This window comes from Physella acuta, unplaced genomic scaffold (assembly GCF_028476545.2).
Source record: "Physella acuta isolate Inbredline_101_S28 unplaced genomic scaffold, ASM2847654v3 ptg001837l, whole genome shotgun sequence".
Classification (NCBI taxonomy): Eukaryota; Metazoa; Mollusca; class Gastropoda; family Physidae; genus Physella; species Physella acuta.
In genome coordinates this window covers 278,597-284,715 of record NW_026733346.1, presented here as the reverse complement: position 1 = coordinate 284,715, position 6,119 = coordinate 278,597, and the positions used below count along the sequence as shown (strand labels likewise).

Sequence of the window (6,119 nt, the reverse complement as noted above, 5' to 3'; positions counted from 1 at the left end):
GGGTCGGGGTTTAACTGTTTTTACATATAAGGATTCTTCTTTAACGGTTCCTACATCAAGGGTCGGGGAATAACAGTTCGTATATCGATGGTTGAGGTTTAACAGTTATCACACATAGGGCTGGGGTTTAAAGCTTCACACATATAGGGTCGGGGTTTAACGGTTCGTACATCTTTAGCCGGGTTTAACGGTTCGTATATCGATGGTCGGAGTTTAACAGTTATCACACATAGGGCTGGGGTTTAAAGCTTGACACATATATGGTCGGGGTTTAACAGTTATCACACATAGGGCTGGGGTTTAAAGCCTCACACATATAGGGTTGGGGTTTAACAGTTATTATACATAGGGTTGGGGTTTAAAGCTTCACACATATAGGGTTGGGGTTTAACGGGTATCTTGAGCAGGGTTTAACGTTTACTAGTAATACTACATCTACCCATAATGTGTAGGATATAAGGTTTTTAAAAGTGTATACCGCATTATGCAACATAACAATTCTTATAATGCACAGTATACCACTTGAAATGCCTATGATGCACTATATTCTATCACATGAAATGCGTATCTGAAGTGTGCATCTGTCGAAATATGTATGCTGCATTTAGCATCTCATGAAATAAGTACGTCGCACTATGTACCACATGAAGTAGTCTCCTGCAGAAAATGCCTATTACTGCAGGCAGGGGCAGGGATGGAGACAAAATATCTATACTCCATCCAATTTCTGATCCATTGCGTAATTTGTAATTTTGCGTGGTGTTTATTTTTTATTCTTCGGATTTCCAAAAGTTTAATTATATTTCTTTCACCCCATCTGTAAGATCATTTTTTTTAAATTGTCGATACATTTGCTCAAGTAAATTAATGAAACAAAAAGAATGTGGCAGTGTTGGCCATGTTAATGATGTACACCCTAATGGCTTCTTGCTGGGGTGTTTTCCCATCTTTTACCACTTGACGTATCATTTTATTTTTCCTTTTAAATAATAAATGATGATTTATGTGTTTTATTTGAATGTAATGTACTCTAAGGAAATAAATCACATTTTTTATCAGTAAATCATGCATGATCAGGAAAACTTTTTTTTATATTTTTATTTTGCAAAATACCCTATCGAAACTGACATTAGGGAGGGTAAAGTAGGTTTCATCAGTTTTATTCAAACGGTTTTCTGTGACCCGCCTTTGCTCGACAGACTTTGCCTTCCCTGACAGACTTTGCCTTCCCTGACAGACTTTGCCTTCCCCGACAGACTTTGCCTTCCCCGACAGACTTTGCCTTCCCCGACAGACTTTGCCTTCCCCGACAGACTTTGCCTTCCCCGACAGACTTTATCTTCCCCGACAGACTTTGCCTTCCTCGACAGACTTTGCCTTCCCTGACAGAGTTTGCCTTCCCCGACAGACTTTGCCTTCCCCGACAGACTTTGCCTTCCCTGACAGACTTTGCCTTCCCTGACAGACTTTGCCTTCCCTGACAGACTTTGCCTCCCCTGACAGACTTTGCCTCCCCTGACAGAGTTTGCCTTCCCCGACAGACTTTGCCTTCCCTGACAGACTTTGCCTTCCCCGACAGACTTTGCCTTCCCCGACAGACTTTGCCTTCACCGACTAAAGCATCCAAGCTGTGTGCGCACATTGTTTTTCAGCAAACAGCGCAGCGTGTTACTGAAAATAATTTCAGATATTCGGGTTAGCACTGCTGTTTTGTACCACATAAAAGAGTAAATACTTCATAGGTTAAATGTCCCGTATTTATTGTTGACCGTGTGTATGTTATTTTTAAAACTGCTAAGTGATATCCACGTCTCACAAACTGGTTCCACATAATGCACCTTAAAAAATGCACCCTACAAAATGCACCCTACAGAATGCACCCTACAAAATGCACTTTACAAAATGCACCTTACAAAATGCACCCTACAAAATGCACAAGATGCACCCCAATGCGACGCGCCGCCACCCCCACACTTTCTCATCTTATTCGGTTAATAGTTTGACAAACAGCCGGTAAGCCAAGCCACAAGAACAAATAACTGCCATGACATGTCGGCAGCTCGTATTGTTTTGTCTGTGTGTCTCGTCCCTAGGGACATGGCGACTTGTTGTAGTCCTCGGTCAATGCTGTCTGTCTTTGTACAGCTTAGTCCGGTTTTGTCAACGTTTAGTCTAAAGTGCTGGCGGAGCTGGGGTCTTTGTTTTTCTTCCATTACACACTGATACCTGGTCTATATTTGCTTTTGTTTCTACCCGTTTCTTAGTTCTGTTAACTCCAAGGTGGATCTTGCTGGGGAAGGAAGCCGCCCACTCAACTTGTTTCCTAAGCATTGACAAATTTTTCTTTTCAATAATTTTTTTTTAGAAATGCTCAAACTTTTTTTTTTTCATGTTTGGTACTACGTTCCAAAAACGGCAACTGTATTACTCCTGTGTGTTGTTTTTTTTTTTGTTGTTTTTTTTTTTTGTATTGTTGTTGCTGCTGCTGATTCCTTCTAAGACAGTGGTTCCCAACCTTTTTCGAGTGGCGACCCCCTTTTATAAAAAATAAGTGACCCGCGACCCCCATAGAATTAAAAAGTCGAAATTAGTATGGAAATTAATAAGCACGAAAATAAGATTTTCTAGTAGACTTTCAATATGAACTACTCTTGATAACTGTTTTAATAGCATGAGTAAAATTGCATACTATTCACTAAACCTTCGTGGTTAAATTTTTAATTTAAAAAAAAATTTGTTAACGCCAACCTATGTCATTATAATTATCTTAATTTTGTTTTTAATCGAAGAATAGTGTTGAAAATATATTCTCGAAAAGTCAATCAATTTTACGTTTGGGTATGAATGGTGAATACTACACCAAAATTGTGTCTGCAGTTTTTCATCTTACTCGGAATCATTCTGCAAATCAAAGAATTCATCTTGTAAATCATTGGGAATGCTAGCAACATCAAGGGAAGAAGAGAATGGGTAATGCGTCAACGCAGATTCTACTTTTTTCAGCTCAGAGAAATAGCGATGCAGTTCGTTTTCAAGAGATTCAAGATGCCCAGAAATCGCTTCTTTCAAAATTTTAATTATCTCACAATCAGATTCATCTACCACACCGCAGTTTCACAAATTTACAATATTTCCAAGATTTATTATCTTTACCGACTTTGCAGCTTTGATAAAAATGCCCCGATATTATCATGGAAAGTTATAATATTCGTTCATTTTCCCTGAAGCTTCAGGTTAAGCTTATCTTGAAGTTCGAACACATCTGCTAGGTATGATACTCTCTCCAACCACTCTATGTTGTTTTAAGTATACCAAAAAGTCTTGTTTCCTTTTCACTTCCAAGAACAATTTGATTTCAGATTTCAATTCAAAAACACAATGCACAATATTTCGTTTGACAGCCAGCGTAATGTAGTGTAGAAGAGCAGAACCTCGTGATCTATATTAATGTTTTTGCTTAGTTCTTTGAAGGCTCCAGATTTTATATAATTTACGACTTATACTAGCAATGGACTCTTGATGTCGATTGGTTAGGGCAGTGGTTAGGGAGCTAAATCTTTTCTGTTTTCTGAAAGCCCGATTTTGAGCTAAACATAGATGGCGCACCATCCGTACAAACCCCCACAACCGTTCTAACCCATTTTAATCATCCAGTTAAAAAAAAAGATATTTATTTTCGCCATGCTATCTTCACAAAAGAGCAACTCTTCTTTGCTATCACCCGCATGAATATAGACACAGACCAGAAACTGCGAACACGAACTCACGTCTGTTGATTTATCAACTTGAAAAGCAAACAATGGTGAAAGCTTAATTTCGATAAAAATGTGTTATTTAACATTTTCGTACATGCAGCGTTTGATGAGATTTTCTCCTATTGTTTTTTTTATTGGCATTTTCTATCGCGACTTCATTTGATGCTTGCACTAATGCTAGTGAAAACTTCCTGTTCGATCAAGTCTCTGGCGTTTGCAACTAGCTTCTTACCGACGAAAGAACTCCATATCTTTTTTGGTGTGTTCCAAATCGCTCGTCTCAAATGACGTTTTAGTTTTGAAGATTTCATAAACTCGTGACTGAGAACAATTTTGTACAGTGCGCTTTGTTTCTTCTCTATTACATCTCCAGTGATGTTAATGAAGCCGAATTTCAAAAATTCTTCTAAATATTTATGTTTTGTTTCTAATTACTAAGGTTTATTATGCCAGATGGCGACCCCCCCCCCCCCCCAGAAAGGCCTTCGCGACCCCCAGGGGGGTCGCGACCCCCAGGTTGGGAACCAGTGTTCTAAGAAGTCACGAGTGGATATAGAAGCACATAGGTTTAGGCTCTGGGCTGGTCCATTAACTGTTGTTACTCACACTTAACTTGGCTTTACTGATGAAACTGACGGTATACTTTTTTTTAAATAGTACCTGAACACGAACGGCGTGTACTTTTAAAGCCATTACAGAAATAGACGAGCTTTTAAAATACATTTTTTATTGCTTTTTTTTTTTAAGTTGAACAAATTCATTCGGAATATAATCATTTTTTAATGTGCAACTCATACGTTCGAGACGATACATAATTAATTATTTAAAATGACTCACTCTTTCATATAAAGACTATAGATCTAAAAGGTCGTGTTGTTTTTAGTTTTTCAGCTCTGTTTATTTCCATATTTTACGTGCAGGTCCAAAGTCTTGTGATTACGGAGGTATTTCTGTACGTGTTTATTATTTAAAAAAATACAATTCAAAGGTGCCTACCTAATTTGTTTAAAATAAAATGAAAACAAAACACGCAATACATAGACTTTCATTCGCACCCAGAGTTGAATGAAGTTTTTGGTATCGTTCTATGTTGTAATAAATATGGGTATTGGATTTACTTTTGACAGAGTTAACTTAATTTACGTTTACTTCAAGATTTAAAACGTACAGAGCTGCCTTTCTACATATTTACCACGTCTTCTGTAAATGCATTGCACTGGGCAGGGTTTTCTTTCACTGACTTTCAGACAATTTACTCTGGAGGGGGGGGGGGGGGGCACTTGAAGCTTCTTTCCGAAGGGGAATAGTGAACTCGAAATTTCCAGAATGTGCAGACAATTGTTAAAGTATATATTTTCATTTTTTTTTCTATTTAATTTTTTAAGCAAAATTTTTCGTCGGGTGGGGGGTTTGGTAAGGGGGTTACTGACTCCCCGCGAATGGACGCCTGAAAGAAACACTGGCTCACGTCGCTTAACATTTGATCCTCATCCTATTGTCACAGAACAAACATGTTTACAATCAAATTCCTGAAAGCTATTCATTTATTTATGTGCTCCGGTTTGTTTTGTTCGCCAGATAATTATATCGGCAATCCCAATCGTTCAGCCATGTTGTTTTGTTTTTACGTCACCTCGTTACAACAACAATCATGGCGATCTATGTCGTCGAGGCTAGCTTGTTTTCACCTCTTTTGTCTTATTTATTAAAACAATCTTGAATTATTTTTTGTCCAAATAAATTAAGACTTGTTGTTTTTTTTTTTTTTTTTTACGTGAAAATATAGGGTGAAAAAAGAAAGAGAGTTCTAGAATGAACAGATTTCGATAATTTGGCCTAGAATCTAGACGAGCTTTATTTTATTTTCTGTTGATAAAATATATTAAACTTTAAGCTAAAGGTTCAAATCATTGTTTAACGTCATGTGTCGTGTTGTCATGGGTGACATGTTAATGTAGTATTGCCATGTCAGTTTGACACGTTAATGGCACTGCTAGTGTCATTTGTCAGAGTTTGACATATAAATGCTTAAATGTCATGCTGTTGAAGGCTGACATCGTCCTTGCCTTGTTGTCACAACTTCAAATATTGTCATCTCTTTCTCTTCGTTTGCTAAATGGAATTTGAGTACTAGCTTTCAAAATATGAAGTATGGATCAATACATTACCGATTTAGGAAATACATTTAGATCTAGGAAAAACATTTTAAATATCAATTTGTATGTGTATCATTATTAAAACCAAGACATGAACACATTTAACAAAACTAAATAACTGATGTTCCACAGTTATGGCCTAAGTTTACAGAACCTTAAGCATTAACTTAATTGACATGACAACTGCCATTAAATGATATGACAGTCT

The 6,119-nt window shown here is 37.4% G+C and overlaps 1 protein-coding gene across 1 annotated transcript in view; it reads left to right on the top strand.

The window, feature by feature from the left end:
• LOC131930758 (RNA-binding protein 42) overlaps positions 1 to 6,119 on the top strand; it is a gene marked incomplete at its 5' end in the record, with an annotated part of 39,170 nt that overhangs the window by 31,414 nt on the left and 1,637 nt on the right.